At 35.2% G+C, this 9,644-nt stretch overlaps 1 long non-coding RNA gene across 2 annotated transcripts; it reads right to left on the bottom strand.

Annotated features, from left to right (window-relative positions):
• Positions 1 to 1,468: 1,468 nt before the first annotated feature.
• Positions 1,469 to 9,123, bottom strand: LOC143434066 (uncharacterized). 2 transcript variants are annotated; one of them, XR_013103254.1, is made up of 6 exons: positions 8,893 to 9,123; positions 8,529 to 8,655; positions 7,857 to 8,017; positions 6,456 to 6,537; positions 5,889 to 6,124; positions 1,469 to 3,065 (listed from the first exon to the last, which is right to left on the bottom strand). It is a non-coding gene; the product is annotated as an uncharacterized LOC143434066 (long non-coding RNA). The 2 variants fall into 2 exon arrangements; XR_013103255.1 differs by lacking the exon at positions 1,469 to 3,065 and adding an exon at positions 4,505 to 4,781.
• Between the last annotated feature and the right edge of the window lie 521 nt (positions 9,124 to 9,644).

Below are 9,644 nucleotides of genomic sequence, written 5' to 3' on the forward strand. Positions count from 1 at the left end.
ATAAAAAAAATTATAGTGAATGTGAACAAAATCAGAATGTTTTCATGGGAAAAATAAAAAATGCTACAAACTTGTGTGATTGGATGTATACAATGTATACTAAAGTTATATTAAGTGTACAAAGAATGGAGGCAAATGTCTGAGAGACTGATAGAGAAACATGTTCACCATGCAGGAAGTATCCCAGGTAAGCCACAATACAAGGTTTGTAGTTTCAAGGAAGCCAAGAAGTGAAGACAAAGATGTGGGTGAAAATGTTTACACTGCTAAGGAATTTGTGTTGCAGACATAATGCTTTAAGAGTGTCTGTGGCATAATCAGATCTCTAGTTTAAATTAAACTTCATGGAATCACATGACTAACAAGAGTGGTAGAAAGCAAATGCCAAAGAAAAGGAAGCTTGCTCAGACACTTTGGTCCAAGTCTACAGTAGATAAGAATCCTCCATTACAAAAATCTATTAGGATGCACATTAAAAAGAAATTCTTCTTAGGTGGATTCAATGTGGAGTTATGAAAGAGGAGCTGCAAAGCTACTATTCATGAATCAGAATAGCCTAGCATGGGCAATGAGGTGGACAGTACTTTTGTGGGTCTAAACAAGAAAGGAAAAAGAAGTTTAAGTTGAGGGAGGAGTCAACAGGAAGATGAGTTCACATTGTTCACACGTTGTATTGAAGATGATCACCAGATAGTGAAATTGGTTAAAGTCTGAAATACAAAGAAATGGAACCTTAGAAAAAGGCCAAAAGGAGATGCGAATTGAAAATCCTTTTCTAGGTGGGTCCACTGGAAGGTTATAAAACTCAAGAATGGAAATGACTAAGAGTAAATCACTGGACACAGCAACAGCTAAGGGAGATGAAAAGCCAGCAGCCAAAGAAAGAATACTTTAATTTAAGGATACTTTGATTTAATGGAAAAGGAAATATACATTAAGGCATGTTCTTTAATAATATAAAAGAAAAGAGATTCTAGGAACAAAAATAAGTAAAAATGGAAAACTGACAGGAAAATAACAAAGGAATAGAAAAAACAGACATATTCTCAGAAATATTACTTAGCTATTTGGAAAAAATATAATTCTGCTTCATTTTTATTTAAAATTAAAATTCATTTAGAGAAAAATTAAATTTATAATATGTGAACTAAAATTGGCTACACAAGAAAGTAATATATTTTATAATCTCAGGATCAATGATCATACCTTTAATATATAAACACAGTGTCTTTAACCTATAAACAAAAGGATTGCATGTTTAATACATAACACAAAGACAAAAGGAAAAAAAGGATATCCATCTAAAATTGCATGCTACACATAAACAGTATAATGAATCAATCTAGAAAATCAAAAAGGAACGTCACTGGGAAATCATGGAGTAAAAGGTGCTCAAACCTATGGCTACTGGGAAGCATGAACAGGAAAGAGAGTGAACTATGTGTCTTCCATTTTTCTCCAGTTTAAGCTTTGGTGTGCTTTTAACTATTCCCTTTTACCTTTCATGTATCATAGAAAATTCAACAGAAAATAAACAAACAACAAAAATGAAACAAAAACAAACAAAAAGCATGTCGAACCAGGGGAAAGGAAGAGGGTTCATTTTCTTCAGTGGCTTTGTCTTTTTGATGTGTGTACCTTGATCCCGTGCAGAATCTGAGAAGAAAAACAGACTACTGATTGTCTGATAACACTCATCCTGGGAAAATGACAGCTCGTGAAAACTGAGAAGTTGGATGTACAGCAACGTCAGAGAGATCTAAGTGTCTGATCTCAAATTCCTCGGTTTATAGGATGAATGCTCTAGCTAAACTCCACTAGCATCCACCATAGATGTTACAGTCTTTTTCTGTCTGATCTTTAGAGAAAAGTTATCTCTGGTCTATACAGAAACTACATGCTGAACCTGTTACTACTCTGGGAAGTTTTGAAAGTTGGTACATTTGTTGCATTTCAAATCAGGATCATATTTTGGAATAAGTGGAGTTACAGTTTCATCAGGACTGAAAATTGCTTGGACATGTGCAATAGAATCTGCTCTGGCATGGACTGGAGTATTCTCAAAAAATAATTTAGGCAGGCTAGGCTTGGGTATGGTGCGGTAACAAACACACCGCAGAATCTCTGTACTGTCTACTCATGGAAACTCTAGAGAGCTTCCCTAAGTTATCTTTCAACTAGTGACTCAGGGATCAAGATATATTTATTTTTCCAAGGACCAGCTCATTCCTCTCTCTTCTACCACCCACTAACTCCAAGTCAGTGATGCTCAAATGTATCCCACTCCAGAGGACCCACCCTATAATAAATGCTTCTTCCTAAAACTGAAAAGAATGATATGTAAAGTGAACACAGAAAGAGCATGAAAGAATAGATTATGTGGAATTGTTATAAGGACTGGGTCTAAAAGTTCTGTGCATTTTATCTTCTCACGGCACATTGACACACGTGTTGGTCGACCAAACTTCAATGATGAGTATGACGTGCAATGTTCTTAGGTTACTATGAAGAAGATGTGTTGTATGTTTCTAGTCACAGTGCATACTTTGGTTAACAACAGATCTGGCTCCTTTCTTTCACGTATCAAATAATCACACCTTCATGCTCCTTAATGCAAATTCAATCAATCTCCATTCCCTGTGTGAGTATCAAGATCCAGCTACTGTCCCTTTCTACTGGGTATCTTTGGCTTTTCATGGTCTGGTGTGCTGAAAACCATATTGATACACTATCTAATACCCATCTTTTCGGGAAATAAGGAAATCTGTAGTAAATAATCCGAATCAAGGTGGGAAATATAAGAAATATATAAAGGTCAAAGTTCTTCAATGGTTCTGAACTATTATTATACAGATTCAGCAAAATCCCATACTTCAGGTGGGATGCAGAAAACAGAATTCCTTAAGAGACTGGGACATGATTTTTAGCCTTTGGGAGGAATCATGTGCTATTTCTTCCCATTGTCCTTGGCTGCTCCCTCTCAGATCTCATTATTAGCCATCATTGTCCTTGGAATGAGTGTAGAGACCACTCTCTTCATAGATGAAGTATTCAAGGTTTGCTCTCTAAACAGAAGAATTCAATAAGTGATTTTAGTGTCTGAATCTAAAAGGAAAAATCTTAAATCAAGATTGAGCTTAAAGTTTCATTACTAATACAATTACTTCTAAAACTTTGTTGGTTTTAATCTATTTGTTTCAGTCAATTCCATAGATCCACTAGCAATACAAGAGTTAGTTATTTGCTAAAAGTAATATTCAGTGTATCATATGTGGTTGTTTCCTCACAAACCTGACTCTCCCTCAACTCACCAGGAGCCCCCTTTGATTTCCTTTTATCTCTGGAGTCTAGCCTATCTTTGATCTTTGTTTTGAGACATTCTGTTACCTGAAAAATTATTACTATGCTTTTTCACTTGGTGTTTTTAGTTTAATCATCTCATGAAGTTTTGGTTTCCAGATCTTGAATGTTGACCTCTCTCTAGTATCTGCTGGAAAGCTATATTTTCCTTATACTTATTTCTACTTTGCAATAATTTGGTAATGACAACCAATAATTACATGTTATCATGTTGTGGAGCATGTCAACATTTAACAGGAGACAAATAGTTTTTATGAAGACTTACTTTTAAGTTAGAAATAGCAATAATATTGAGCAAAGACATAACCTTATCTGTAGCCAAAGTAGAATATGGTCCTTATCTTATGCCATTTATCCTAAAACTATAGTTCTGATTTTTTTTTTGAAAAAATCATACCCTCTTAATGTTAACAGAGCCATAAATACATTAGCTCCTGAAATCCCTGAGCAACTTAGTAAAATATATCTACTAATAGTTGTTAATACTTAATACAACAATTGAATTATTATTTCCATGTGAAACATCTCTTATTGTCTATTCATTCCATGAGGTTAAAAAATAAAGTTAGATCTGATCAAAACAGCTTGTAATAACTACTTAAAACGTGATATTATTATTATGACTAATGTTAAGAATCAGTTATGTGTTTAAATAGACAAAGCTACTGGTTGGGCAAAACACAAGTGAGTGTGCACCATCTTATAGTCAGTTTACAAAGAGCCACAGTGTGCTAGGGAGTGGAAATCATGGCATTGGTCGAATTTGATCCTTTTTATGGTTGTGAGGAAAAGATGTCCCATGCTCCTCTTCTAGCACCTTAGTATCTTGTGTACTGGAGAAAATCTTTGAGTTTTCTGGCTTTCAAAAACATCATCCTAACTCAGCTTTTGCTTCATTCTCTCTTCCTCCTTCTCTCTCTCTCTCTCTCTCTCTCTCTCTCTCTCTCTCTCTCTCTTTCTCTCTCTCTCTTTCTCTCCATACATATGTATAAAAGGGCACACACCATACTAAAATAACGCCCACCCTAATGCTTACATTTTAGTCTAATTACTTCTGTAAAGAGCCTATTTCCCAATAATCTCACATCCTTAAATACCGAGGACTAAGATTGCAGCAATAAACTTGTTACAAGCACAATTTAATGCATAATCCTGATGCTTTAATGATTAAAATTTGTTAATGTAGTTTCTATTCAAGTTACATATTTCTATAATAGACAGTAGTTCTTATCAGTATTTTATGAAATAATAATGTTTATATCAGAAATCAAATGCACGTGCCTTATTCTTCATGGCCACAGTTAGGCTTAATGTATAGCACACTGTTCTTCTTCAGTGTGCTCAAGGAATTCTCCCGTTGCCTCTAATGTTCCCAAGTTCATGATACCATCTGTTTTAGATGTATTACAGTAAATAATTGGCTACGAAAGAACAAAGAATCAGATGTGCACAGCATACCTTTGTAAAGGTAGTCTCAAAAAATAGATTTCTATGCTTTATGCAAAAAATATTTCACTCCAAATATTCTACTGGAAAATTGTTTCATATTGTTATAAATAACTTAGTGGGCTTAAATAAGTGTTGAAAGAGTGGGAGCCAGAAAAAAATCATTGAGGCATTCATTTAATTAAAATCAATATCTTCATCATTTTGGTGTTTATTGATGTTTTGTTCTATTATTCACTTGAGTAGGTGAAAATTTCTTATAATTTGCAAGGTAGTGAACTGGAAACCTGTGCTGTGGTGCACAGAACATCATTTTAGGTCACAGATATTGTCAAACAAATACAGTTAGTTACTTTTATGAAAACTATAAAAAATATTTGTGAATAATTGTGGAGGAGAGACACAGGATTGTTCAGTTTCTCCTTAAAATGCACTGATTTTGTTTACTCTGACTACAATGCCACTATCAAGGAAGACACAGTTTGCCTGAAAGCAATCCTCTGAAGAATAATGTTACCACCACCTCCACCGCCATCTTGCTCAGAGTGCTGTATGCCTCACCCTTGATAACTTACTTGTTCCAGATTACATTATTAAATAATGTCTATCATCTTACTTTTAGTTGTAACTTGTGTTTTTACTGCTGGCTCTTTTAAGAAAGAGTAGTAGGTTATAGATATTCACAAAGAACAATTAATTTAATAAATGAATGAAATCACAGAGAGTGGGGGTCTACATTGTAGCTCAATCAGCATTTCCTATGTCCTTTAAAATGAGGTGTCCACATTAATTATTCTTTTCTTATTTCTTAACTCATTTCAGTGCTTACATTCAGTATGTTGTTAATTTTTGAAGTTGTAATTTTAATTATTAACATTATAGCGTAAGTTACTGACCTTCACAGAGTTGCTGTTCTAATTTAGGTAAGTATCTATTTATTCTGCATCATTTCAGTCAAGGTGAAAAGATAATCTTAGATTGTAATCAGGTCTGCATTTTGGTTACATATCAAGTAGCAAAATAAATACTAGAAGAACTGACCAGGTACAGAGTCAATATACAATATAGATCTATTTACTCACAGTGAGATCAGCTGGTAATTCAAATCCTCTGTGGTATGGAGGTCTGTGTTTTGTTATATTTTTACTGATAAGGGTATTTTTGCCTCATCTTTAAAATAATATGAAACTCTTCAAATCTCTGTAATGATGTCATTCAAGTAATGTTTGTTTATAGGATCAGGCGTTGATCAAAGAAGCTGATCAGAGTGAAGTGGTCTTCTGTTTAAATTGTCATCCATGGATAATTTCCTGTCAGCCTGGGAAAGCAAGGGCAGGATGTATACCAGTGTGGTACAGGAAAAGAAGACTTAAAAGTTAAGCAAACATAAACATTAGGTTTAGAGTATAACCCAACCAAAATTAGTAGTGGACATATCTACTGAGGTCTTCAGCCATTCAAATATTACTGTGTCACCAAGAAGGAAGTCATTTGGTAGGCACATACATGGAAGTATATAGTAATAAACTTCTTACTAAACCCGTGTACTTTGAAATCGCCTGTCATGTATTCTAATGGGAATCTAAGTAGAGCATAAATATCTAAAAGCAATGTTCTTTGGTACGTTAAATATAAGCATCATTTCTCACAAATGCCAAAGAGTGACCAAGCATCCAGGTGGCCGCTGGAGAAATCTTGTTTATGGCTCTTTGGTCTTCTCTGTATAGAGTCCTTCAGCATATAGACAAGAAAAGAGAATAAAGATAATAAATATCTTCCAACATCTGACAAATTGAGAACATTATCAACAGAGTTTTACAGGTCTGGGTAGGCAAGGAAACACTGCAGAACCAATTATTTACACAAAGCTGTCCATCCTTAGAAATCTACATTTCTAAATACAGTCCCTGAAAATCATACTTAGATCTACAGATTCAGTTGTTTTAGAACTCTGGAAGCTATAACAATTGCAATCTGAAGGGAGGAAATGGAAGGATAGAGTTGTCCAGTTAGAGTCATCCAAACTGCATTCGGACTTCTGATTACATGTCCAGACATTGCCAGTTTGCTTAAGGTTTTGTCACTGCTCATTATTGTAGAAGCTTAAGTGATGAAAGAAAGTGGCATCAGCCACAGTGCAGGACTGGAGCTGCTGCTTCTCCAGCTACAGTAGAGGCATAGGGAGTGCATGCTGTCATTCTGAACTTCCATTTTCTCACTGACAAAAATTTTCCTTGCACATATGTAAGCTTGTAGGACCAACGGAAGTACTAATCAACAGAATAATTATATCTAACCTTTACTTCCAGTGTGGGGCAGTTTTTGTTATGTCAGGTGGTGCCATTCAGCTGCGGTCATACAGGAAGGCAGAATGGATACAGATGTGGGTGTCAGTTGTGTTCGTGGAGTTCTGATGTATTTTGCAGTCCGTAAATACATTTTTGCATTGAATCTCTTCCCAGAGGTGCTAATTCATCACGTTGTAAGAAATGGATCTCAGGTTCAAGGGTGAAAACATGTTTTCTATTTTTTTTTTCATGCAGCTGGATTTGTTGGAAGTGACTACCACTCACACAGAAATGTTTATTTACTTATATGCTTGTCTGTTCCATTCATTGATTGCCCCAAGTGTATAGTATGTCATTGTGTATGTGCGGCTCACATGTGTGTGGGCACATGCATATGAGAAGATACGGTGGTCGGAGGTTGATATTGGGTATCTTCCCTCATTTCTTTCCACTTTACATATTAATGCATGGTCTCTTTTTAAACTCAGAGCTTGTCCACTCAGATAGTCTGGGTATCCCATTTGCTCCAAGGATGCCCTGTCTGTTCACCAGCGCTGCTCTTCCACTTATGCCAGTGTGTTCCCTGGCACTTATTTGAGTGCTAAGAATCTGTACTCCAGTTCTTGAAAATACTTACCTAGAAAGCTGTTTACGCACTGAGGCATTCCTCAGCCCTTTGGAGAGGTTTTAACTTTTGTGTACTGAGAATAAAATTTGAGTTAATTTAGCATTAGCTAAAATCAAACAAACAAAAATAGTTACCTTAGTTATACACTTATTGATGTCATCAAATACCCTGGCCAAAGTAGATTGAGGGTTGTGGTTTTTGAGAAGGGGCTCATTTGGGCTCACAGTTTCAGGTATACTTTCAGTTAGTGCCAAGTCTCAGTGACAAGAACCCAAGACAGCTGACAACATTGCATCTGCAATCAAAAAGCAGAAATAATGAATATTTGTACTCAGCTAGCTAGGTTTTGCAATCTTAGTTTAGTTTAGAATTGTTCTGCCCTTCTTCAAAATGGGTTTTTCCAACACAGTTAATATGACAGATCAGTTACAGATCAGTTAATCACTGCTCTGCCCAGAGACTAACCTAAACTCTTTCTCTCTGGTGTGCCTGAATGCTTTTCTCCCTGGTAGTGCTAGGTCCTGACAATTTGACAATCAATATTAACCATCACAAGTATAATGCTATTAGAAAAAAAAAAAAAAAACGGTAAGCATAATTGTTTTGCCTAAGGATATTTTAAATTTTAGGTTCTTAATTTTGTGTTGTCCCTTGATCCTGAGGGTAGTTTGTTGGAGGCATGGATGAATATTCTGTAAATAAATGCATATTTTCACATCTTTGTGTATATTAAAATCAAAGCCATAGCTTCCAAACTGTAAATCTGATGTCAGATTAGGTCTCATGTTAGCTGCTGTGACAAATACCTGAGAATCAACTGAGAGGACACATCTATCAAGGCTCATGATTTCAGGCTATGCTCACTCGTTTTTATCATGGTGGAGAGTGTAGCTTATGGTGGAAGGTGGAGGGAAACAAACACCTCACGAGATTCTGGAAAGAGAAAGAGAGATGGGGTGGGGAGAAGAACAGAAGGAAAAAGAGAAGAAGAAGCAGGAGAAGTTGAGTTCATAGCTCTCATAATCTAATTACTACCCAAAGGCCATTAGCTGGCACCTAAGCCTTTAACACATGGGCAAACCATAGAAGACCTTAAGGTTCATCTTCATGATGTAAGTTTTAGTTTTATTTTAATTGTATGCAAATGACCTTTTCATGGTCCTCACTAACCTCTGTATCAGACACTTGGATGCAGTACACTTGCAATCCTCACAGCAGGTATTACTTTTGGTTTTTGTTTCTTCCTGGAAGAAAAAAAACCCCTTTTGATAGATAAGGAATAAACCTTAAAGGTAAAGAAGACTGGAAGAAACTGTTCAAATTATTTGCATATACCTTATTAGGCAATTCACAGACTGCAGTGAGAAGACAAAATGATAGAATTATTAATAATAATATATTATTTTAAAAATCCTATTAAATATTATCCTTTAATGAATATAAAATAAAAATTAAATAACAATATTAAATTTAGTTAAATTAAATATATATTTATATTTATATATTTTATATTTAATATAATCTTTATTATCTTATTTATAATATGTAATTATATCATTTATAATTATAAAATTATAGTATATATTATATTATTAAATATAGTATAAGTATTATATTTAATATACTTGTGATGGTTTTTATATGCTTGGAACAGGGAGTGGCACTGTTGGGAGATGTGGCCTTTTTGGAGTAGGTGTGTCATTGTGGGCATAGCTTTAAGACCCTCATCCCAGTGCCTGGAAGCAGTATTCTGTTAGCAGCCTTCAGATAAAGATGTAGAACTCTCAGCTCCTCTTGTATCATGCCTGTCTAAATGCTGCCATGTTTCTGCCATGATGATAGTGGACTGAACCTCAGAACCGGTAAGTCAGCCCCAATAAATGTTGTCCTTTATAAGAGTTGCCTTGGTCATGATATCTGTT

This window comes from Arvicanthis niloticus, chromosome 13 (assembly GCF_011762505.2).
Source record: "Arvicanthis niloticus isolate mArvNil1 chromosome 13, mArvNil1.pat.X, whole genome shotgun sequence".
In the NCBI taxonomy this organism is placed as follows: domain Eukaryota; kingdom Metazoa; phylum Chordata; class Mammalia; order Rodentia; family Muridae; genus Arvicanthis; species Arvicanthis niloticus.